The following is a 26,274-nucleotide window of genomic DNA, read 5'->3' on the forward strand; positions in this document are numbered from 1 at the left end:
TCCCAAAAGATGCCCTCTTCAATGCCCATCACCTGCCCTACCCTCCCTCCCACCCCCCATCAACCCTCAGTTTGTTTTCAGTTTTCTCTTACGCTTTGGCTCTCTCTCCCACTCTAACCTCTTTTTTTTCTTTTTTTTCCTTCCCCTCCCCCATGGGTTTCGTGAGTCTTTAGTAAAACGAACTTTGCGTTATTCAGTGTATCACAGTGTTACACAGGCCCTGGGGCAGACTTACTTGAGTTTGTATCCCAGCTTCATTGCTTACTAGCTGTGTCGTCATGAAGAAGTTGCTTGTTGCCTCATCTATTTAACAGGAATAATAATAGTATCTACCTTGTAGGGTTGTTATGAGGATTAAATGGAGTAGTTTACGTACTTCCATGGCTTCTAGATAGTAAATACCCATTAAAAGTTATTTGCCATAATTGCCATGAGAGTTGTTATTTTAACAATACCTGAGGACATGAAATGTCTTTGGAGGGAGTACTGAGGTGCTTTCAGATGGGCGCAGGGTGGGAAGGCAGGCTGCCTTCAGGACTCCATCATATCCAGTTCCAAAGTGACACAACCTGACTCACGTGGACCAATACCAGAGACGCGCCCAGCGGCGCGCACTGAAGTACTCTGAGGAGCCAGGAGAGCTCATGCCTTCCTCCGGTCACTTCAGAGGATCATGGGAGTATGGAGCAGAAGCACAGGCCAGAGATCTGTAGAGCCACTTGGAGGAAAGCCAGGACCAAAATGAAGCTGAGCGGCTATCTTTGCACCCCATCACCAGCCTTCAGCTGTCTGGTGGGTCAAGGTGCATCTTTGCCCCCCCCCCCCGCATGGCTCTGCGTCCATGGCGTTGGAGTACCATGACCCCTTATAGCCCGAGTACGGCTCTCCCCTGGACTTCATCTTGCACTTCTACCTAATTCTCTGCTTCCCAGTACTGTTTCCTGAGAAAGAGAGAGTCTGACTGAGTTCAGCTTTGCTCTGGATGCTGTCATTGGCTGGGGGGCACCTATGGGCCAGAGACCCTGAGGCAGGTGCTTCTTTGGTTTAATCATCTATGGCCAGAGTGGCTGGGTTACACAACCTTTCAGCAGGAACTGAGCAGGAAGCAGCTTCTAAGGCTGCCACCTTCAAGGTATACCTTATTCTGGACCCAGTTATAACACACGTGGCTCCTAGATTTCCCATCATCCAGTATTTTAGAATGTAACTCTTCACCTGTTCGTTTAACAAAAGTTAATTGCTAATGAAGCAAGGTACAGAGAACTTAGGGGAAAAAAGACAGAGGCTATAGTAATACAGAGGCCTGGATAAAAAGCAAGCCACGTTTCATACCCAACAGCCCCTTGAGTTGACATGTATATGACAATACAAACAGTAATTGATGTTTATAATCCTCATGTCTCAATAAAGTAAACTCCATTTGGTATAGTCCGGTTTTGAAAGGTAGGGGAAAAAATGTGCTGTATCTTAGATTTCAATGGTTATAATAAAATCATGGGTCAAAAATTATTAAATTTTTGGTAGAGTGATTAGATGGAAAACCTTGTTCACTGATGTAGATTTTGTGTCATAGTTCTGGTAATAGTGTGGGGAAATGCGGGGCACAGAGGATTAGAACTAGGTTGACCACAGTATTTTCTTAGGGGTTTTTTCTTCTTCTGGAAGAAGGGTTACTACTCTTTCTTGCCCTTCAGATTGATGAACAGCCCTGATTCCCACAAGGAGAAAGACCCGTTGCCCTGATCACAATTATGCACAGATAGAGCAATACTAGAGAGGTGGCTTCCTGGACCCCTTTTTCCTTTCTCTGGTTCAAGGTGTTCCAGACTCCTGCAACTAAAGTATTCCTCAGTCACTCAGTGAATTACTAAGCGTCCTCAGGATGTAAGCACATCATGTTAAAGATGACGTACATTGATATAGTGCCCTTAATAATGAAAGGTAAAAGAAATAGAAAATATATTCCTAAGTTATTAATATATAACATACAAACTATAGAACAACATGGAGGAATTTAGATGCTGCAGGATAAAGCGCTGCTGAAATTCCCTAACCGCAAAGATGACTTTAAGCTTGGATGGTCGAGGGACGCTTTGTGATCAACTTGGCACTTGAACTGGGTCTTGAAAGGTGGGTTTGGTTTAGACCAAAGTTACCAGGAGTATGCTGGGCATGGGGAACAGTATGGAAAGACCCAGAGGCCGGAACTTAAAGGGCATGTGCAAGGAGCAGCCCATAATTGACTTTGTTTGAACATATGCTTTTCATCTATAATATTACAATTGTTTTGTTTCTTATGTCAGTATGATTTTTACTTCTTTGGGCACCAAAGCAGGGAAAGCCTATTAATGTTGTCTTCCCATTCCAGGATTCCATGCTAGCTAGATCCCAGTAGAACATCTTCAATCGATTTATCTTGTGTAATTGATCTGCCTGAGACGTTCCCCACTTTCATCACAGTTTTGCTTCACAGTAAATAGACCTCACCATCTGGAACTCTTCTCTATTTTTTTAGCATGGATTTTCTTCCACAAGGGCCTGTTTTCATTTCTAAGTGTCACACAAGGACCTACAACATTCTGCTTCATCCTCTTTGCTTTGAGCTTTACGTTGTAAAAAGCCTGAAAAACAGGTCTGAAAATAAGCTGTATTCTTCTTGTCTGTTACAACGCAACACTAAACACATCAGACAAATTCTGACACCTTCAGCTTTCAGCAGGAGCTGTTTACCTTGGAGTCAGGCTGTACCTCTAAGAGACTAACTCTGGGCTCAGGGAGGGCAGAACAGCTCAGAGACAGTTGTGACAGGCCAGATTCATAGTGGGCTTAATAAGGAGAGAGTATAAATAGCGATCACATAGCTTTACAGAAAATTCCTGCTTATTTTTACTCCTTAGACAGAGTTGCTATGTTTAGCCTTTAGTTACTGTGCTAAACCTGCTACAGTGAGCCTAGTGTTTATTTTCTTTTGGATTGATAACATCCATTCTCTTTCTCAAATTTTAGGTGAATTAGAGGAACTGCATCCCAGCAATTCAGCTATAGCTAACACATTGTCACAAAGCATCATGCACTGTTGAATTCACTGTCCTTGCCTTTTTTTTTTTTTTTTTTTTGGAGTATCTGCATTTCTCTAAATCCAGGACCTTTCTAGACACTAACAAGAGCTATAGCTATTCCCGTCCTTCTCACGTGTTTCTGGAAGCTGCGCACTAGTGTAAACTTCCCTAATAAGACTTTTTTAAATGTACAGGCAGTCGTTATATTCAAGATCCTATGTGTTAGCTTGAGCGAGTTACCAGTTAGGATTCTTGGTTACAAGTAATAGAAAATTCATCCAAGCTAACTTAAGCTAACATGAGGTTTTGGTTCATATATTTTCTTGAGAAGCATGGGAACTTGTAGTTTCAGGCATGGCTGTATCCAGGGGCTCGGATGTTGCCATGAGGTCCCAACTCTTGGCATTTCTCAGCTCAGTTTACTCTCTGTTCCTTCTCTTCTATAAGCTCTTTCTTTCTGATTGCAAGATGGTTGCCACCAGGTGGACACAGTCCCATAAACTCTAAGTACAGGAGGAAAAAAAGAATCTCTCTTCTACAAAAGTTTGAATAGTAATCTGGGCTTACCCCCTCCTGCTCCAAATTCAATCGCCTCCCCATCCCTTAACCAGTTTCTTTGGCCAGGAGTATGTGATACTCTACTGGGCAAGGCCTGAATCGTTTGTTCCCCCTTGGCTAGGGAGGGAAGATTGACATGCAGAGTTCTTGGACTGTGATCATTTAGAAGCAGGGGTGGGGTGAGAGTTCCCAGAGGAGAGACAGCCTCAGACCACAGATGTCCACTACAGTGGGCTTTTCTTACATGGACTTAGTGAAGGATATGGTAGCTTTACACCCCTGGAGGGAAATCTCTATTGATTTTTATTATTGTTTCTATGGGTATGTTCTCTGAAAATGTCCCTTGTTTGAGTCCAAATGGTTGTTGCAAAATTTATTTTTTTTCCCAGCTGACTGACTGGCTCCTTGGAGGATAACATTGTATAGGTTTTAAAAACGAAGAAAAACTTATCTAACTACTTATCTCTGGACACAGTTGATGCATTTAAAAACATAAATTTCTCAGAAAAGATTCATCATCAGGGCCCATTACAGATCATTAGAGGACACAAAGTCCAGTGTGGTGGGGTTTGGCCTCCATTAGTTTTAATGACAGTGTTGTAAGGAGTGCATCTTAGAAAGGGATTAAGCAGAGAAAAGGGAATCTTACAGGACTGGCCCCTTGTCCTGTGACAGCCAGGAACATGCAAGAACAGTGTATCTTCTGGCTCAGCAGCCCTGGATTCTTGCTCCTCAGGCACAGGCCTCTGGGTGGTGGCATCTTCTGGGGGTCTGCCAGAAACGTCAGGGTGGCCAACAGCCAACTCATGTGCTATGTGCAAGCCTCCAACTTGTGGTGACGTTGTCCAAAACCTATAAATGTGGATAAGAACTGATTCTTCTGCCAGAATGACATTGAGCTGCTGGAAAATTACAGCTTGGTTTAATGCTCCCGTGCCTGGTTCATATTCTTGACAGCAAAATTTTGCTTTCACAGGTTGAAAATATAATCATAGGACATCAGGTCACCGTAAGATAATTGAGGATGATGGTGGTGGTGATGATAGCTAATATTCATTAAGTGCTGAAGTGCCAGGCACTTGCCTTATATTTACTTATTTAATATGATGAAACAGGAGCAGAGAGTTTACCTAACTTGCCTGAGAGTAGAGGTGGGGTTTGAACCCCGTATTCCTCTGCATCCACCCACCGTGCTCAGTTGCTGCGCTGGTGGTGGGTGGGTGATGGCCGGCTCCTCCTGTTGGGTGCGTAAGGAAAGAAACTGAAGCAGTCCCTGCACGTTCTCTAGTTCTAATCCTCCGTGCCCTAGCATCCTCGAGTTCAGATTCTGGGTGAGTTTGGGGAGCTAAGAAGAATGTGGGAGAATAGGAACAGAGAAGGAGTATCTGAATAAAGAGACAGGGCAGGCCAAAGTTGAAGAGGAAGAGGGAAGGGGGAGAGAGTTGAAGAGGGAGAGGAGAGCAGGCATTGGTTGGGATAGGCTATAGCAAAGAACAGAGAACATAGAGGATGAGGATGGGGGTCCCAAAGGAAGGAAAAAGAGTGAGATGGATGTCTAGGGACCATGTCCTCTTGCCAGGTGCTAGTCATGGCGTTTTGCGGACATTGTCTAATCTTGCCTACAACCCAGTGAGGTAATCAGCCATTATCAGCATCCCCACTTTAAAGATGGGTTTCAGCAGAACAACATGACTTCCTCAAGGTCAGAGTGGTGGGAGGCAGCAGGACCTGAATTTGAACTGGGGCCAGTGTAAGCCCAGCCAAGTCTGCCATTGTCTTGAGGATGAGCCTCTTACTCCTAGCCACGGTTTGTAGCCCACACGTAAGCCCTCCATGAGGTCCTGAGATCGGGCACATACTCAGAGATGATACCGATAAAGCCCTTACCTTTGCCGGGAGGCACTTGCTGGTTTTGCCCATCACAAGGAGCAGGAAGGGAAGGGAACAGCTTTGTGGCACTCCTCCTTTCTTTCAAAGTTGCAGACTTTATAGAGCCAGCTCTTGAGACTTGATCTATGCTGACAGACATGCTCCTCTCCTTCAGCGTTTCTTAGCCCTCTAATCTCAGGGAAGCAGTGTTTCTTTATACTTGTGAGATTTCCTCATAGTTGCTCATTTCTGCCATTAAAAACGGAACTAGGGGCGCCTAGGCAGCTCAGTCGGTTAAACGGCCGACTTCGGCTTCAGGTCATGATCTCATCGTTCTTGAGTTGGAGCCCCACGCCGGGCTGTGTGCTGACAGCTCAGAGCCTGCAGCCTGCTTCGGATCCTGTGTCTCCCTCTCTCTCTCTGCCCCTCCCCTGCTCATGCTCTGTGTCTCTCTCTCTCAAAAGTAAATAAACATTACAAAACAAAAAAGCAATTCAAAAGCTGACCATCTGGTTGTCACTGTACTTTCCTCCGAATTGCAGAGGTGGCAGCAGGGCGTTTGCAACTCTAGCCCTTCTATCGGGCGTAGACAGTGTCCCAGTATCTGTCGATTGCACTTCTGATTTGCTGTTAGATTTGCAATTGGGGAATTGAACTTGCTCTTCGCTTTTGCCCTTTCCTTTCTTTTATTGCTTGGAATCTGGGTATAATTGTCCCCCTCAGGGCAGACTTGATTTCATTACACTTATTAAAGGATGACTCTACAGCCTGGGCCCTGTATCCGTCTCACAGTCTGTGCGGGCACGCATCACGTACACGCTTGTGTCCTGTTGCCAGCTAAAACTGGGGCAACATTTTTAAGACTTGCAAACCTTTCCTAAGTGCAAGTATTTGTTTTTTATCTCAAGTCTTTGTGTGCTGAGAAGCGCGGTTATGAGTGTGTGTGTGTGTGTGTGTGTGTGTGTGTGTGTGTGTGTGTTTGTGTTTGTGTTTAGACCACATTTGGGTGACAGTACAGGCAGATATATTACATGTCCCAGGTGTCTGGTGACAACTGTTCTCCAAACATTGTTGATAAGCAAACAAAAATGTGAGATCAATTATTCTTTTCCAAAATACACGGTAGAAAAAAAATAGAGAAGAAAACATAGCATCAGCTTAACCAAGGCTAAGAGGAAAGGAGAGAAATTAAGCATTAACCCACCCTGAGCTACCTGGCAGTCATAACAAAGAAGGGAAAGTTATGATGGTATGTGCATTTTAGTGGTCGGTTCAAGGAAAGCACTGCAAGTTTTAAATATTAATGTGTTATGTATGTCTGTGTATTAACGATCTTGAATAGCACAATAGATTACATCTTCTTTGGCAGTTGTATGCAAAAAATAATTCAGGCTTTCTATATATAGCCATTTCTCCTATTGTTTCTGATTAAATGTAGAGTATAATGCTAAGCTAAAGTATGGAAAAGTCCTTTTCCCAGGACACCTGGGTGGCTCAGTTGATTGAGTGTCTGACTTCAGCTCAGGTCATGATCTCGCAGTCTGTGAGTTCAAGCCCCGCATCGGGCTCTGTGCTAAAGACTCAGAGCTTGGAGCCTGCTTCGGATTCTATGTCTCCCCCTCTCTCTCTCTGCCCCTCCCCCACTTTCTCTCTCTCTTTCTCTCTCTCTCTCTCTCTGTCTCTCTCTCAAAAATAACAAAAAAAAAATTTTTTTAAAGAAAAGTCCTTTTCCGTGTGGTACAAGGTGGAGAACAACCTAGTTAAAGTATCCCGGTGGTCCTGCCTGATGAGGAGGAGGATGCGTGGGAGGTAGGTTGCCTCGTACAGGAAGTCTCTCCTCAATGGCGTCAGCCATGCTTTGATAGGAACTGCATGACAGGTGATTCTAAATTGCGGCTTTTAAGGATATAAACACCTGAAGTGCAGATACCCATGTTGTTGGTTGAAAGAAGATACCAGAGGCATAGATTATATTCTGTCAAGGAGATTAAAGAGACGGACTGGAGTCATGGTCTCCGTTGGAGTTCATTTGGATTCAGCAGCAGTTACCAGGCGCCTACAGTTGTGTTAACACAGTGCTGGGAACTTAGTGTGCGGCTCTGATGAAGACTGTGCTCTCCAGCCCTTTCCAGGTAGCATGAGGGTGCTGCAAGGGAAGTGGCCTCTGGGGACAGTGGGATTCAGAGGGAGAACACTTAGAGTTGCCCCTTGGGCTACAGCTTGGAAAGGGAGTGAAAGTTACCCACATGAAGAGGGACTCGTAGGCAAATGGAACTGCGCAAGCACAAGGAGACAAAGAGCGTGTGCACCCAGGAAGTGATGTTCTGTGGGGCCTGCAGGAAATGTGGAGGCATAGAGAGATAGGAATCAGGAGACTGGAGGATCAGTCATCCTGAGGCCAAAATTTACAACCGACGTATTTTTAGGTGCTGCCAAGCATTTTGTTCCTCACAAAAATGGCTTTGAATTATTTTATTAAAGATCAACTTACTCTTGAGCCCTTAGTAAGTTCAGACACTTTGCTTAGCTAGTTATGTAGGCATTATTTTACTTAATCCTCACAGTCTCATAGGCAGGTATTACTTTCCTCATTTTACAGAGAGGAATCTGAGTCATAGGAAGGTTCAGGAACTTTTCCCAAAGCCCAGCCAGTCCAGCTCTAGAGACTTTTGATCTGCTCACTTTTTGGGAGGTTGTGTTTTTTTGTTTGTTTTGCTTTGTTTTTTTGCCAAAGCCCATGGAAGTCCTAAATTAGAGCCCCAACAGAAATGGAGTTCTGCATCAAGCTATGTGGAAGGAAGTGGTGACCCTGACCTAGATTCCACTGAGACTTCCTTAACCTTAGGGAATTCTGGTTTGGGGGAGGCTGCCTGGATGCCCAGGCTGGCCCCACAACACAATCAATTAGATTCTTGCAAAGTTCGGTGGCTCTTCCCCAGATTTAGCTGCTGCTCACAGGCAGCACCAACACTTTATCAGCTTTAGAGAGAGAGGTGTTGCCTTCCTCTGTGTAGCAGCAGGAAGGCTAACGTCCATCTTCCAAATAGTCTCTCCGTATCATTTAGACATCAGTACTTTTTGGAAGAAGGAAGGCAGTAGGCAGGACAAAATGTTAATATTTATACAGTGCCTCCCCTCCCCAGCGACTTATTCCAGCTCTGATATTCTGTCCCATTCAAGAAAGGCAGGAAACCACCTGTATGTTGCTTGGTAAGGATCTGGTTGAATAAGGTGTTGCACACCTCTTAAGTTATGTAGTTACTACAAAGAATTGAGAGGCCAAGTGTTCATGTACTAATGGAGCATTCTCCAGGATATATTGTTAAGGAAGATACGCAGTGTTGAGAACAGTGTGAGTAACTTGCTACTGTTTCTTTTTAAAGATGGGGGATCAGTGTCTGTCTGTCTGTCTGTCTGTCTGTCTCTCTCTCTCTCTCTCTCTCTCTCTCTCTCTGTCTCTCTCAAGCTGATGAAGTTTTGGTGCTGCTCCCTCCCTCTCGCCCTCTTTCGCGAACACATACACCTAAACTTGTTCGTTCCTACAATATCTCTGAAAGGAAATACAAGAAATCCATAACAATGGCTACTTCTGCAGAGAGAGTCAGTGGAATGAGTGACTTATTTTCCCCTTTCCACCTTTTACACTGATAGCCTTTAATACTCTTTGGAAGTTTTAGCAATTGATATAATGTCCATTCAACGGAATAGAGTAATATAAAAATTAAAGAGAAAATCCTCCCTGTCGCCAAAATAAGCTGAAAGGTATTCATATATTTTATTTATAGATACAAATATACACCTTTATCTCATGGTTGTGAATTATCCATCCTAAGAGTATTTTAAATCTGTGGTTGATAACCAGGCAACCCTGTAGCAATACAGGATTACCTGGGATCATAAGTAATCACAGCCCTCATCCAAATACTTGCTGATATGTTACCTCTGAGTCTCTAAATAAGTGAGCAATAAAGTCCTATATTGAACTCCTAAACCTCATACCTGTCGGAGACTGATAAGTTCACACGGGTAGGTTCTTTGATATGTGTCCAAGTCCGTTATCAGAGATAAGGAAGCTTAAGTGTAAACCTGTGACTTAACTGCGTTTCAGATTTGATCGGGAGCTAGCTACGGGAAGGAATGCAGAGAACTTATGTGCTCAGAATACATCTGTTGATCCAACTCTTTAAAAGTTTTTCCTTTCCTCTGTAAAAGGAGCCCAAAAGTTCCGTGTCTTGTTTAAGGCTGTTGAGGTGACATAAGAGCTAATTCTTCACTTTTTGGTGCTTCGCAGGTAACTAAGTGGTAGTGTTATTTTCACCAGTAAAAAAAATCAAGCATCTAGGCTTGTACTTGCAGCTGGCAGAATTTACAAACAGTAAATGAGCAAAAGGATTGATAAATATCATGGACGGCAACTCATGGGAAGCATAAGCAAAATGCGTAAGGGTAACCTGAAGGCTCAGGACTGTGGTACTCTGGTGACTGAAGGAAAACGTGTTTGATGTCATCTTGTCATGAAGAAAAAATGTCTGCCTTACCTCACCTTAACATGGTATTTTTCTTTTTGCAAGTAGATTTTTTCAGATATTCTAGAAAAAAACATTATCGTACCAAATTTCTGTGTTCACTGGAAAAAAAAAATTATACCTTACCTTTTATGAAGGATAATGTATATGAAAATGTAGAAGATTCTTTTTTTTTCATTTTTTCTTAATGTTTTTATTTATTTTTGAGACAGAGAGAGACAGAGCATGAACAGGGGAGGGACAGAGAGAGGGGGAGACACAGAATCGGAAGCAGGCTCCAGGCTCTGAGCTGTCAGCACAGAGCCCGACGCGGGGCTTGAACTCACAGACTGCGAGATTGTGACCTGAGCCGAAGTTGGACGCTTAACCGACTTGAGCCACCCAGGCGCCCCAGAAGATTCTTAATAAACACCTGATCCAGAAGATTTAGGCTGCTGAATATACTTGGTGTGGAGAAGAGGGAGCTTTTTGTATTTTTACAAAAAAACAGGCTTGAGTTTATTTTATTCTTTTTTTAGGCTTGAGAGAGAATTGGCATAAGGAATTTTGTTTTTAACCAACTTTGCCTTTTCTGCTTTTATTTTTTAAGTTCCTCATCTGAAATACAGCATGTGAAATGAGATGGAATCATCTTTGTGAGAGGTATATCTTTTCCTGTAAGCCAAAGATTGGCCAAGCATTGTCCCTTAAGGAAGACGAAGTCACGTTGCCTGTGTAATAAGGAATCTGTTGCTCAGTAGACATAGAATAAGAAGTCACTGAGTCTAGTTTCGTATTTATGAACAGAAGCTCCCGTTTTAGGTGGTGGAAATTAATCTCATGGGACTTTACTTTGAAATTAAGTTTCACGTGGGAAATTACCTATAGGCCTGTCAGGGAAACCCTTCAGGCAAGGTAGTGACTTCAAATACCGTAACACGGATATCTCCAAGATTCTTTTTTTTTCTTTTTTCTTTCTTTCTTTTTTTTTTTTTTTGTCTTTCCTCCAATTCACAAGAAGGATCCCCTCCACACTCATTCACATTGAAGTAGAAGGTCTTTTACCACTGTATATAAAGAGCGAGTCTAAAAATGAGAAATTAATTTGGCTTAGCCCTAGGGTAGCTTGGAGAATGCTTTTGAAGGTTAATGTTAAAAAGCACTTGGAAAGACAGTTCATTTTGGAGCCTGAGGAGAAAATTCCTTTAGATAGAGGTTTAATGTAAACCTAAGTGGCAAGCCTTTAAGCAAAACTGTAGATACAGCATGGACACTTAGATTTCATTACTGTAATGTAAATCTTTGCTATAAAAAAAGGCTCAGGTATCTCATTATCATCTTTATACAATTTTCAGCTCATAATTTCAGAATCCACAAATGCCTTTAGGGTCCAATATGCAAAGGAAATTATATATTGCAGGAAATAATGAAAAGGAGACAAGTAATTTCATGGAAAGCATAAATGTGCAGTACACTGAATCAGGCCACAGTCTCAATATGCTTTGATTCTGGCATTCAACTGACATCACTTTGAGCAAAAAGTTGACCTCTGTGTTCCTTCTAGGGACCATATTTCTCACTTTGCCTGTTACGTGCATTGCCCAGGTATAAATTTAGTAGCACCCCTCTCCCCACTGTCCTATCTGGGTGGTATATCATCTGATCACTCTGCTTATATTCAGTATAGCAATATTCATAACACCTCATCATTAGCATCCAGGTGTCTTTTTTTACTAAACTGATCATCTTTGGACCAGGAACCATCTTGTGTGTCTCCATGCAGACATCATTGAATGCTAAGACTGCTCTGTCAGGATGGATTACCAGACCACAGAGAACCTGACAGCAACAGCATATGTGTGTGCACATGTGTGGATCTAGACCTAGATACAGCAGATGCCTATGCCTTGGTCCATAGCTGCTTTGGCAACAGGATGCCATCAGCAGACTACAAGTTTGAAAAAATTCCCAGATTTTGTGGCTACTGCTATGGTCAAGAATAATAATGATGATGATAATAATAATAATAATAATAATAATAATAATAATACAAGATATGTTTATAACATTTTGCAATTTTCAGAGCCATTTCAGATACTTCATTTGATTTTTGCACGAACCCCTATCATATCCCTTGGTGTACCATATTAACAGTTGTCCATTTATATACCTGATGCCTGAACTAAGCTGAAACGTACTTCAGACCCATGCCCAGTTCTGGTTCACTCTTGTTTTCCCTAGCTCTTGTTGATAGTGCTGTTTGGGGTATTTGATAAATATGAGCTGAATGAATAAAGAGGACAACCAAGGCTTTTATTTTATGAATGAGAGAAACTGAGGCTGGGAGAGCTGGGGTGGCCTCTTGGAGAATATGTAAGTCTTTAGTTTGGAGGCTGTTCTGTAAGCCTGGGCCTTCTGATTCCAAGTTCAGTGCTCTTTCTGTTGAATCAGCACCAGGAAGAAAACAGCATCATCTTCATTATAAGGGGTTAACAACTTGGGGAGACCTGTAGAAAAACGGAGATAGTGGTTTTCTCTGCCTGGTGTTTCTTCTCCCTGCATACACTCCCTAACATCTTCTGTGCCTTTGAAGGTCCACTGTGAGCCTTCTCTGACCCCATCACCGTGACTGCATCAGGTGCTGCTTTTCAGTGCTATGTCCATAGTCGGTGCCTGAAAATTTGGCCAGCTTTCTTTACTTGGCTTTTTACTTACCGTTGACTTCTCATTAGTCATCAAGACCTGTCAGTTCTGCCTCTCTCCCATCAGCCCACCGGTCTCCATCCCTGCTGCCTCCACCGCAGCCCAAGCCTTGCCCATCTGGTCTTCCTGTCCCTTGACCAACCCTTTGGATTGTTCTAATGTGCAAACTTGAACTCAGCACTTGCCCCCTCACCCATGGATACCGTAAGCTTCAGAAACCTTTTACACACTGATAGGCCCTGATGAGTGGTCCAGCCCTGCTTGACATTGCAGCCTCTGTTGAATCTCTCTGGTTGGGCCCTGCTGAACTGATTTCACTTCCCCATCCTTGCACTGTGTCTTCTCTTCTCCAGGGAATGCTGTGTTATTAAACATCGCTTCTTTCAGAGAGCCCTCCCTCCTAAATTGGGTGGGTTAATGCCTGCATATTTGGGGAAGCTCTTAGCCCCCAACAGAGTGTGATGTCATCAGCTGGCTATTAGTCTCATTCTCTGAGGCCCAGTGATGTCGTCTCAGTTTTAACCCTTCAGTGTCCAGCACAATCCCAGGAACATAGTAGTAAGAATCGGTTTTTACATGAATGAATAAACACATAGCATACATTGAAAATGCTTTCTGGACACTTTTACAAAAAGCACCCCACTTTTTGGTGACCCCACTTGGGGATGACACTCTCTTTTAGTTTTTTAGGGGGTGTGTCTTGTTTTCATTTTTAGATTTTTAATTCTGTGAGATGTTGAGCAACACTGCGGGTTCCAGAAGTTACTTAAAATTCTCCAGTGTCTTCCATTTGCACATAGGTAGAATGGAATCATGCCTACATGACCTGGCCCATGCCCACCTTACCCAACCTTTCCAACCTCCCTTCTCCTGGTTGTCTCCCTTACTTGCCACCCTCCTATTGCTTATTCAGTTCTTTGTGTAAACCAAGTTCATTCTTGCCACTGGGCCTTAGCAACACCTGTTCCTACTGCCTTAGGAGGTTCTGCTTTGATGCTTACATGCCCTAGCGTGCCCTGACCCTTCTGATCCCCACCCATCACTGTCTGACACATCACCCTCTTATTTTCTTTATAGCACTTTCCCTCTGAAATGTTCTAGCCTGGTGAACCCACTCCCGTGCTGATTGTCCGTCTCTTCTCAAGACACTATAAGCCCCATGGGAGTAAGACCATACTCTTACTATCTCAGAATTCCCAGCACCTAAGAGAAGGTCTAGCACAGAGTAGATGTTTCATAACTATCTGTTAAATCCACCCATTTTTAGTTTTTAAAAAATAAAACTTGGGGGCGCCTGGGTGGCGCAGTCGGTTAAGCGTCCGACTTCAGCCAGGTCACGATCTCGCGGTCCGTGAGTTCGAGCCCCGCGTCAGGCTCTGGGCTGATGGCTCGGAGCCTGGAGCCTGTTTCCGATTCTGTGCTTCCCTCTCTCTCTGCCCCTCCCCCGTTCATGCTCTGTCTCTCTCTGTCCCAAAAATAAATAAACATTGAAAAAATAAATAAATAAATAAATAAAACTTGGTGTTCAGTGTGCGAGGAATTCCTTTATCCAAAACTTGACATTAACACAGATGATGAACAAGATAATTTCTCATGTCCCTTAAGTAATTGGCCTAGGTAATAATTCACATAGCAGTTGAGTTTTCTGTACTCATCACCAAATGTGTCAGGCCAGAATGTCCTGAAGTTTGCTAGGAATACAGGCATATCTTTTGCTCTCTGTGTGCGGTGGCCCAACCAGGCTGGTTCTTAAGTAAATAATCACTGTGTCTTTAGCCACTCCATTCTCAAATTCAGATCCTATGTAAACAGTTTCTATAAATTATGAAAAGTATTTTTTTAGAGTAAGGTCCTTGCTTGATCATAGTCTACCTGATCCTTTAGAACATGGGTTCCTTGGAAAGGTGATGCTGCTAATTGCTCAGAGCCCTGACAGGCTTTGTGGTTCTCCAGTTTTGGTGACTCCATCTGAACCTAGCAGGGTTGCTACTTTGGTTTTAGAGTTATTCTCCTTATGCCTCATGCTGTTCACAAGTGGCAAATGAGCCAGTTTCTTTTCCCAGATAAGGCCCATCGGGGAATTTGGGCTCTTAGTGGTGGCGATATAACCTTGCAAAACATGTGTAAACACAGTGCTGGCTAAGTACTTGCTAAGGTGAGAGGCAGGATGGAAGTTACTGTAGGCCCACAGTAAAACATCCTGGGAGGTTTTCTGTGATTTTCCAAAACACCAAATTCATATAAATGTTCTTTTTCCTCATCTGCTGGGCCTGTTGTGGGGATTGAGGAGATGAGAGCAAAGCACCCCATGACCTGCCTTGTGATAAGCCTTGGGTAAATGTTCAGTTAGTACTACTATACCCATCTCAGCTAGTATTCTGGAAGGACACTGGGCCCTGGGTTTTGTCTCTAACCCACTGAGAGTTTGTCCCCCTCCTGAGTAGTTGCAAAACTCACCGGCAGGCTGTCATCTGCTGCGGAGCAAGTTGCAGAATGAGTTGGCTCCAGGCAACTCATTTTTTGAGCTCTTCCCTGCCCACACGTACCATGAGTTACCCAGAAAGCGGCAGCTGCAGCCATGAGTGGAAATTCCCCCAGGCCACTCACCGCCTCTGGTTATGGGCAAAGGCTTGCCAGCGGAACGGCCTCCTTCACCAAGTCCTCGGTGTCCGGCCAAGGTCTGCAAATACCAGTGTAAATCCTGGGACTCCACAGCAGTCGCCCTGCTCTTCACAGATGCCACAGCAAATCTCTCTCTCCGCTGTGCTTGTAAGCAGGCAGAGCTTCTGATGGGGAGAGGGTAGAAGAGACTTGGGGAAGGACTCCATTTTCCTAGTTTCAGCAGAATTTTGGATAATCTGAGGCTCCTACACATTGTTTGTTCTGTCACTCTGACTCTCAAATAAGAGGGTAAGGTGTTAAGATTCTGGAAGTTTCTCAGAGGGAAAGGGGTTAACATAAAACACGTATGTGTCCGTGCGCTGATGGTCTGAACATTACACGGTCTGTTTGAACAAGTAAACCTTAGACCAGGCCAGTCTATCCTATACAGAGACAACATTGATCTTCCAGGAGGAATTGCCAGCTCCAGAATGCCAGCTGTCCCTTCCTGTCCATTAAGGAGTGGAGAATGCCTCTTTTTAACTAGCTGAAATACTCGTTACAAATATTGGAGCCCAAATTTATTATCACTTATCTTTTATCTTCCTTAAAAAAAAAATGACTAAGGAGCATTCCCCCTTGATTCCCTGAGGATTAAGGAAGGACATGTTACCTGCCAGAGTGTCTCCAGCATTGCACCTGGAGATGTTATGGAGGTGTCTGGGTGCATGTTTGGGCTCAGCATGTGTGTCACTCCTATATATAAGCTCCTTCATCCCCTTGCTGCAATTCACTGTTCACACTTGGCTTGCCGATGATGGCTTGTAGGAAGCCATTCATTCTCATTTCAGGAGAAGAGGCTAAGTGAGAACAAACATACCCTCCCTTGTCCCACCGGCTCCCTTGTTCCCTGCAGTGATTCAAAGCAGTCTTCTCTGAGAATTTTCACTTATTTTGAAGGAATGACTTGAACCTAGATTGGTTTGGCCCCATTTTTGTCTTAGTACTTATTATTTGATTGGCTCATTTGACAGAAGAAACAAAACCCATATACCTAAGAGACCAAAGAAGGGGAGTGATGGGAAAGAAGAAGGAATACGAGTGAAGCCAAATTGTCCCACTGTGGGTGGGATTGTATATGAGCATGACCTTTTTTAGGAGCGCTGTGGAAGTACGGGTCAGAAGCCTTACGAAGGGCTTACCCTTTGACTCAGCAATTACCTTCTAGTATTAACCATAAGAACATAATCAGAGATACATGTAAAAGTGGATGGGCTTTTATGCCACTATTATTTATAATAGCAAAAACAAAAACAACAACAACAACAAAAACTTAAATGTCCAGGAATAGTGATGATGTGGTAATTGCCACACAGCCATGGACTACAATGCAACTATTAAAAATTATATTGCCAATACATTTTATCAACGTAGGAATATTTTCATAATAAACTCCTTTGTTGAAAAAAGGAGAATAAAAAAGTCTTCTAATTACAGTGCCATTTTAATACATAAACCAAAATGCATATGGATGCGTATGGACATGTAGCAAGATTCTAAAACATTGTGACAGCAGTGCCATAGGGTGAGACTTGATGGCTTTTGTTTCATTTTGGTTTTTGCCTCTTGTTTCTTTGTTGTCCACATTGAGCATGATTGCTTTCATAGCCAGAAACAGAAACAATGGATTTTCTTTCTGTAGTTTAAATTTTTTTTTATTTTTTTAAATGTTTTTATTTATTTTTGAGACAGAGAGAGACAGAGCATGAGCAGGGGAGGGGCAGAGAGAGAGGGAGACACGGAATCCGAAGCAGGCCCCAGGCGCCAAGCTGTCAGCACAGAGCCCGACGAGGGGTTCACACTCACAGACTGCAAGATCATGACCTGAGCTGAAGTCGGACACTCAACCGACTGAGCCACCCAGGTGCCCCTCTTTCTGTAGTTTAAAAATAAGTATTTATGCATTACAAAGACGCCCTCCCCCTTTACCCTTTTAAACCAAAAATGGGCTGAGGAGGAGGAGAGGAAGTAAGCTGGCTTTGAAAATTTGAATTAGGCAGAGCCTTGGAGTCCTTCCTGGTCAGTTTTGCTTTGGCAAGGCAGATATGGTTGTACAGTCCCTAAGGTTATTTCTTCCTTACCCTAAATACAGGAGGTCATCAAGTTCATGAAGTATCAATACTTGCTATTATGTGGGGAACCCTTTCTAGGGGCAGGTGTGGTGTCCTGCTCTTTATCTAGGTTCACTCATGCAATCTTCACAAAAGGCCCTTGAGGGTAACCTTCTCCTTGGTTTTCAAATGAGGAGAGGGAGGTGGGGTGGTAAACATTCCCACACTTGTTCCGCCTGCCTCCATAGGCCTTGCTGTTCGCACTCAACCCAGTATTTCCTGCAGGAACTTTCTCAAAGAGTCTTCTTTAGGTTTGTCTTCCAAAAGGAGCCACCCTGTTTACAGAACCAGCTTTTAACCTATTGACAGAGGTGTGCACAGGGAGAAGGGAAATTAGATATTGAGAGGCTCATGATTTAAAAGGAGAAGGGGTGGGGGAGCGCCTGGGTGGCTCACTTGGTTTATGGATGGTATAAGTACTGAGTCCTTAAGTCCACTTTAAACGTCTGACTTTGGCTCAGGTCATGATCTTGGAGTTTGTGAGTTCGAGCCCGGCATTGGGCTCTCTGCTGTCAGCACAGAGCCTGCTTCAGATCCTATGTCCTACTCTCTCTCTCTGCCCCTCCTCTGCTTGTTCTCTCTCTCTCTCTTTCTCTGTCTCTCAAAAAGTGAATAAACTTAAAAAAGGAGGGGGGGAGGCGGCTGCTGCAGTGGCCCACCCACCACCCCAAGAAATTCATCCATTCATTAAGTGCTAACGTCCAAGGATCCAGCCCAGCCTACCTTGACCAGCTTAGTGTTGGCAACTCTTTGCTGTCGACATTGCAGAGTATTCTAAGAATAAGCAGCGCCATCCCCGGTGGCATTTGTATAAAACCCGTGCACTGTCATCCTTAGAGAAAGTCTGAGCCCAAAGAGGAAGTATGATCCTGTACCTCTGTCCTCCACCCGGCCTTTGCACGTGGGCTTCCCAGGAAGCTGTCCAGAGGAGTGCCTGGGGATTGAGATTCCCTCCCCTGACACCTCCAAAATGAGTGTGGGCTGGTGCGTAGTGCCTCTTTTCCCATATGCCCCCATTTTCTGCAGCATTAAGGCTTTCAGGGACACCACCAGCATTTCTTTGAGAGAGCTAGTAGAAAACAGATGTCTCCTGTTAGTCTTCCCTGAAAAAAAGAGGCTGGGGTTTAATTAAGGTCCATAAGTGAGCCAGAGCTCAGTATTGACACCTCCATTTGAACATGAAATTCTGGGCTTTGGGCACAGGTTATTTGACACCTGCAGACCTATCTGTCACTGGTAACACAACCGGGGCACCTGTGAACGTGCCTCTGTATGTTTTCTACTGGGGGCTTTGCTGTGCAGACACAAGTAACAGGGCTATGCTAAGATGGGGAATTAACCTAGGACAAACCCCCTAGAACCTGAGGCATATTACTTTCGCTCTTTCCTTTTAGTTGATGCTAGTTTTCTCTTCATTTTCACTTCTCTTGGGATCAGTTTATGGATTGTATAAGTACTGAGTCCTTAAGTCTACTTTTCATTTTGAAATAGATGAACCATTTTCTCAAGACAAGTCAGGCATGCCCTGATCATAAAACAGCTACCATTTAGTGAAGACTTCATGCCTACCACGCTTTAAGATGCTAAGTATTCGCTATGTACAGTCTCCATAATATCCCCCTTTTAAACAGGGAAGGAAAAGGAGGGACACAGAAGTTGCCCAAGGTCACAGCCAAGAAGTGGCAGAGCCAGTATTGGAGGGGGTTTCTGACCCTAAACTCGTGTACCTGTTAATTCACTGTTCATAATATTGCTTTCATTTAGAAGTCTGTTCAGCAAATAAGACAGGTATTCTCTGAAAACAGACAACCCGTGAAATTACTGAGAAACTAGCAAACCATTTTTCTTTATTTTCTATTGAATGTGTATTTATGATTTCTTGGAACTGAGAGTTCACCTCTTCCAACAGGCTCTAGGGCACCACACGCAAACCCCCTGTAAGTTGGCCCACTTGGTTTGTGTCACACGTTTCCCAGTGACCCCTTCTGTCCCCCAGGCTTGTGAAGTAAATGTTTCAGGGAGCACTGTTAGAAGCCTCCACAGTGGGAAGGGCTGGAGGGGTGCAGCAGGCACAGGCATTCAGAAGAGCCCAAGTTCTCGAGTCAGGCTGCCTCGGTTCAGCCTCAGCATTACCGCTTTCAGACTCAGAAAATTGTTCAGTCTCTCTACTTTCCAGCTACCTCTTTGCAACATCAGGCAGCCCTCACAGGGTTGTCAGGAGGAGGCAGTGACAAAAAGTGCTCAGCCCAGAGCCTAGCATGCGGAAGTACTCTCTCTACTGGTGGGAGCTGTTAGTTTAGATGCTAGCATTTGTCCTATGGCTCCACCTTGTCTCGGCATAGAGTGTGGGGGCTCTTTTTGTCCTTGATGATGATTCTCCTTTCCCACATGCAAGATGACTGGACCCCCTTAGTTTTAAACCCCAGAATGGAAAATGGGAACACCGCAACCCCGTGGAAACTTTTCCAAACTACTCGAGATTAGCGATCGCTCTCTTCTCAGAACCCCTTCAGTTCTTGGGAGCAAATCACAGATGAAACTGGGAGTTTGTTAATTCGGTAGATTAGTTTACACGTTTGTGGGGCCAAATGTAATGAAATCCATGAGAATAAGTCAAATTTTCTGGATGAATAAAATAATCACAAAGGTAAAGTTTTGGTACTAAGCCCCTTGGGTGTCCACATTTCCCAGTAATTTGCACAGCTGACACAGAGCAATGTAGAAACCAGGAATCCGTGGTTCCCATCTCTGCTTGCTTATCAGAACCACAGGGCTGGGGTTGGGGGAAATGGGGACAGCATCTTAAAAACAGATTTTTAGGGGCACCTGGGTGGCTCAGTTGGTTAAGCATCTGACTCTTGATTTTGGCTCCGCTCACGATCTCACAGCTTGTAGGATCAAGCCCCACATGGGGCTTTGCACTGACAGCACAGAGCCTACCTGGGCTTCACCATCTCCTCTCTCTCTGCCCCTCCCCTCTCGCACACACACACATGCACTCTCTCACTGTCTCTCAAAATAAATAAACTTCAAAAAAATACAGAGATTTTTATTTCACAGTTCAGGCATTTACTTGATGGCGTGAGGGCTTTTCACTTTGGAAAATACTTGTTATTTCTTTTCGTTTTATTACACGCAAAATTATGATTTGAAGTGTCTTCCTTCAGTATTCTTGAGGAGAGTCTCCTTTCCATAGTTTTCTGGGAGAATGACAGAAAGTTTAAGTGTACTCAATGTGTCATTTCCGCAAGAACTGATGCAGATTTGGTGTGGGCATTGTGGAAGGCTTGCCTTCATGTTTCAGGCGGGTATGTTTGAAAACATAGATTGGTGATTTCCAAAGGGAACTGGATGGGCTTGTAATACTATACCACAAATAACTTTGTAAGTGGTTTCATATAACTATATGCACAAAAAGTGGTTACATCTTCAGAAGTCTTCTACCTCAGATAGTGAACGTCGGAAGGACCTGAACGAAGAAGATGTGATAACCCGGAGTGTCTCATCTCGTGCTTGGTCCTGTAGCACCATCAAGACATGGCATCTCTCCCAAAGGAAAGGAAGTCTCTAGGCTGTTGTTTTGTTTGGAGCTTATATAATTCCTTTCTTCCAAAAAGGAACAAGCAGCATACTTTTTTTAGGGCACACAGAGACTTCGTTGAAAAGGGGAACATTTGTTTCCCCAAACAGAATGACTTTTTCGCTGTACCAGGAAACAATTTCTTGCAGGAAAAGTATGTTTTGCTGTTACCAGCCACTACTGGGAACTGCTACAGCCCCAGCCAACATTGATTACCGATCTTCTCTCGATAGTTCTGTCTTTTAAAATAGGACCCTTTCCATTAAGTTCACATAGAATTCTGGGAAAAAGCCTTCCTATCAGGCAGAGAGATTGTGAGGGCATTTAGGAAGAAATGGGGCTTGGGTTTTGTTCGAATCCCAGACGGTTAAAATAAAAAGAAGTACTAGTTGAAGAGAACGAGCCCTCAACTCTCTGTTGGTGGAGGCCTCCCCTCAGATGTTGAGAGAAGTGGCCTGTCCACACAGAATCCCAATCCGCACCCCCACACACACCACCATTTCCCTGGGAGCTCGCCTGTATACTGCGTTCACTTTTATTAGCTTCATAGCTCATCATACCAGCTGAAATGTCTTATTTGCTTGTTTGCTTATTTACTGTCTCTTACACACACAGGAACACTGTTTCCTAGAAACTATTTTGCTCACTAAAACAATACGCAATCAGAAAAAATATTTGGGGCGTGCATACCTCCAATATGTATTCATTATTTTTATTTACTTATTGATAAACTACATACTGACCTTCCTAATTGTTATATTACGTACATCAGAAAATATATATAAAATGCAAATCTTGCGAGGAACGGATAAGAAAAAAAATGCATCTAGAAGCTTTGGTACCTTTTCCCCACACATCTTGTGCTGTCCCACCCTGCCTTGCGGTGCAAAGTATTTCACTGTAAGCTGCTTGAGAGTAGCAGACTCACTCCATGTGCTTCCCACTGCCTTCCCAGGGCTTGCAACAGCATCAGCCATGTAGTACATGCACAGTAGATATTTGCTCAGTAAATATTTACTTCTGAGTAATAAGCAAAGCCAAGGCACAGCTCACTCTGCTAGGCTCCATATAGATGAGGTTGTATTGCATCTTTGCAGGATGAGAGAAGCAAAGCCCTAGTTTTTAGGGTCAGAATGCCTTCCTAATACAATATGTGCTGAATAAGGGATTTACTGTAATGATTCAAATCCTTCACCAAAGAGGTAATTACAACTCCCTTGATAAGAGCAGAGCTCAAGCAGGCAGACAGGTGGTTTCTGGTTTCTCTTCTAACAGATGGCACAAGTGGACCAGCTTCTGAGGCTTTTTGAGGAAACTTGCTCATAAACAGCCTTAAATATATATTATTTTTCATGTCTTCCAACACATGCTTTCTAAATAGAGCAAAAAGGCTTCATAGATTGAGGACAGGAGCACATATTATGAGCAAGGCTGCAAGAAGCAGGGCACTTCCATTTTACGTGAGCAGCAGGTGCAGTGTGTCTGGCACGCAGCAGGGAGGTTCTGTGCCCCATGGAGGCTGGATGCACTGAGAACCTTCACCATAGCGAGCCTTTCTTTCTAGGTGCCCTCAAAGCATTTTTACCTGGCACAATAAACTATACATTCAGTTCTCCTATGATTTGGAAACTCATATATTTTTTAAAAGTTTTTTTGGATGTTTATTTTTTTTTAATTTTTTTTAACGTTTATTTATTTTTGAGACAGAGAGAGACAGAGCATGAACGGGGGAGGGGCAGAGAGAGAGGGAGACATAGAACCAGAAGCAGGCTCCAGGCTCTGAGCCATCAGCCCAGAGCCCGACGCGGGGCTCGAACTCACGGACCGCGAGACCGTGACCTGAGCTGAAGTCGGACGCTTAACCGACTGAGCCACCCAGGCGCCCTGTGAGTGTTTATTTTTGAGAGAGAAAGAGAGAGCACGAGCAGGGAAGGGGCAGAGAGAGAGGGAGACACAGAATCCGAAGCAGGCTCCAGGCTCTAAACTGTCAGCACAGAGCCCAATGTGGGGCTCAAAGTCACGAACCATGAGATCATGGCCTGAGCTGAAGTTGGACTTTTAACTGACTGAGCCACCCAGGTGCCCCTGGAAACTCATATTTTTAAAGCAAAAAATCTCACGTGGTTTGATTTTAAGATTTTTTGTTTTGTTTTTGTAAAGAGGGCATATGGTGTAGCCTAAGAGGTCCAGTTTTAAATCCCAGCTTCTCATATACTAACCAGTTGGCTTTAAGCAGCAAAAATACTTAAACTTTGTGATCTTCTGTTTTCTCACCTGAAAAATGGGAATAATGATAGCTATCCCTGCAGTTGTTTGGAAAAATGAAGATGATACATCTGAAAAGATTGGCAGAATGACTGATAGGTAGTAAGTATTCAGTGCCAATTAGAACTCATCATTTTTCCCCACCTTCATATTCACCTTCCCTTTGAAAGCTGTTGGCCCACTATAAACCGGTGAAGAAAGAGAAATAAGTCAGACACAAAAGGTAACACATTGTGTGATGCCACTTTTGTGACATGTCCAGAAAAGGCAAATCTCTAGAGATAGAAAATAGATCAGTGGTTGCCTATGGCTGGTAATGTGAGCACGGCTTCAGTGCAAGTGGCGGGAGGGACCTTTCGGGGCTGACAGAAACATTTTAAAACTAGATTATGGGTGATAACTACTCAACTCTATCAATGTTGTATGCTTAAAATGGGTGAACATTATTGTATGTAAAGTATACTTCAATAAAGTTATTTTTTTTTATATCCTCTTCTCCTAAGAATACTAAACACAATGAGTAAATGTTGACATGTTGGTGGTGATGATAGTTTTGACAAGTGATGTCAAAAGTAAGAGGCAAAAATATTAAGTAACCATCAAAACCTTGCCTGGAATGGACATACAAGTTTTTTGTTAATTAATTTCACTCTTCAGAATAACTAAATGAATAGGTCTTGCGAAAATATATGCTACAGTTTTACAAGAGGAAATGCAAATATAGCCAAGAACAAAAATTTCCAAACTTTGAGACTTGTGGCACTGAAAATACCTGAAAGTTTTAAATGGTGCCTGGTTTAAACTTTTTTCTTCATTTTAGCAGTGTTGAGTTTTTATCATCTCTTTCTTTTTTTCTTAAAGAGTATTTATTTATTTTCAGAGAGACAGAGAAAGCAAGGAAGGGCAGAGGGGATAGGGGGAGAGAATCACAAGCAGGCTCTGTGCTATCAGCACCGAACCATATGTGGGGCTCAAACCCACAAACCATGAGACTATGACCTGAGCTGAAACTAAGAGTCAGACACTTAACCAACTAAGCCTCCCAGGCACCCCTGAGGTTTTATCAGGTTTGATACAGAAATGCAGGAGTCCATCAACATGGATCAGTGTGCCTGTGTCCCTCCCCACCAGAAACAGAATGTGTGAAACGCCCCTTCTGTCATACTTGTCAGGCGCAGCCATCCTAGGCAAGCAAACAAGGGGCTATGTGCAGAGCTGTGCTGACAACACGAGATTGAGAACCACTTACATGATATCGGATAATTCTGACTTAGAAATACCTGGCTTCCCTGACTACCAGGGTCTTATGTTTGACTTCTGGTAGATCCATATTTCCTTTCTTTTCACTAAGTACTTTGATTCTATGGAGCATTTATTTATTTATTTATTTAACGCAGCCTTTATATATTGTCAATTCCAAAGAAACTTAGGGAGCGTTCATAGTGTGCCATAACTACTGTGCAAGGTAGGGTCAAGACCAGAAGGGAAATATTACTTCTTGAGGATTCAGAGGAGAAATACAGAACTTAGTATGATGCCAGAGAAGCCTCATGTAGGAATGCACATGGAAAATGGGCTTTGAATGGTGGGTAGGCATTGATTAGGGGCAAGGGAAGAGACATTCCAGGAGGGAAAAACAGCATCAGCAAAGATCATGGTGATAGAAAGCTGAAAGCACAAGTTTATGGCACACATAAACCAGTTTGGCTACAACAGCAGTTGGAAAACTAAGACCCATGGGTGGGCCTCATCCATTCAGCTGCCTGTTGATTTTGTTTTTGTTTTGTTTTTGTTTTTTGGTTCATGAGATAAGAATGGTTTTTACATTTTTTAAAATTTTTTTTATGTTTATTTATTTTTGACAGAGAGAGACAGAGCATGAACAGGGGAGGGGTAGAGAGAGAGCGGGAGACACAGAATCTGAAGCAGGCTCCAGGCTCTGAGCTGTCAGCACAGAGCTCAACGTGAGGCTCGAACTCACAGACTGCGAGATCATGACCTGAACCAAAGTCGGACGCTCAACCGACTGAGCCACCCAGGCGCCCCAAGAATGGTTTTTACGTTTTTAAGCTGTTATATTTTACCTGGTTACATAAGTAACTACCGAATTCCCTCAATTTTGCCTCTTGGTCCAGAGTCTACAATATTTACTATGTGACCCTTTAAGAAAAATCTTACTCATCTGGAAAGCTCTTGGAGCATGAGGGCAAGTAAGGTAGATTAGGAAGAGCATCAGGGTTTTATTGTGAAAGACCTTCAAATGACAGAAACCCAACTAGCTTAATGAAAAAGTGGAAGTTAAAAACTTACAATTTTAGGAAATCTCAGGGTGGATCTAACCTCGAGCACAATTGGACCCAGGAACCCAAATTATTATTTTGCTTGGCTCTTCTTCCTTCCTTTTTTTTCTTAAACTTCATTTGCCGACAGATGTTTGCCATGTAATGGGGAAAAAGATCTCTGGTCACACTAAGCCAATACATTCAGCTTTTGCTTCCAGAAAAAAAACAGCATTTGTATGTCAGACCCCAAGGAAAAACTGTGATCAGTTATACGGCCACCCTTGACCCAGCCGCTGTGGCCATATGAAGGGCGGCACTGTTTCCAGCCAGCCCCAGTCACATGCCTGCCCCTGTGATGAAATCATTGGGACATTGGCTCCACCTGGATCACTTGGGGTGGCACAGACGAAGGGGAGTGGGAAAACTAGTGGCCAGGAGTAGACTGTAACTACATCTTTCACTCTACCAGAGTGAATAATTTACTCTATTGCAGTAGGTAGTTGGAAGTTTTTGAGGAGGAAATTGCTCTTCATTCCAAATTCAACACATATTTATTGACCCGTGTGCTCAGGACGTTTGTGTACTTAAAACCTGTCGTGGGACTGACCGGAATGGTAAAAGGTAAAGAAACCAGGCTAGAGATTCTTATCATAGTCTAAGTGAGATGGTTTTGGTCTCCAT

The 26,274-nt window shown here is 43.4% G+C and overlaps 1 protein-coding gene and 1 long non-coding RNA gene across 8 annotated transcripts in view; one reads left to right on the top strand and one right to left on the bottom strand.

Annotated features, from left to right (window-relative positions):
- The window catches only part of ARHGAP26 (Rho GTPase activating protein 26), a 427,680-nt gene that overhangs the window by 370,544 nt on the left and 30,862 nt on the right, over window positions 1–26,274 (top strand). The window lies entirely within an intron of this gene.
- On the bottom strand, window positions 12,284–15,438 carry LOC102901209. Its single transcript, XR_439517.3, has 2 exons — window positions 15,152–15,438; window positions 12,284–12,498 (listed from the first exon to the last, which is right to left on the bottom strand). It is a non-coding gene; the product is annotated as an uncharacterized LOC102901209 (long non-coding RNA).

Source organism: Felis catus, chromosome A1 (genome assembly GCF_018350175.1).
Source record: "Felis catus isolate Fca126 chromosome A1, F.catus_Fca126_mat1.0, whole genome shotgun sequence".
Taxonomy (NCBI): Eukaryota; Metazoa; Chordata; class Mammalia; order Carnivora; family Felidae; genus Felis; species Felis catus.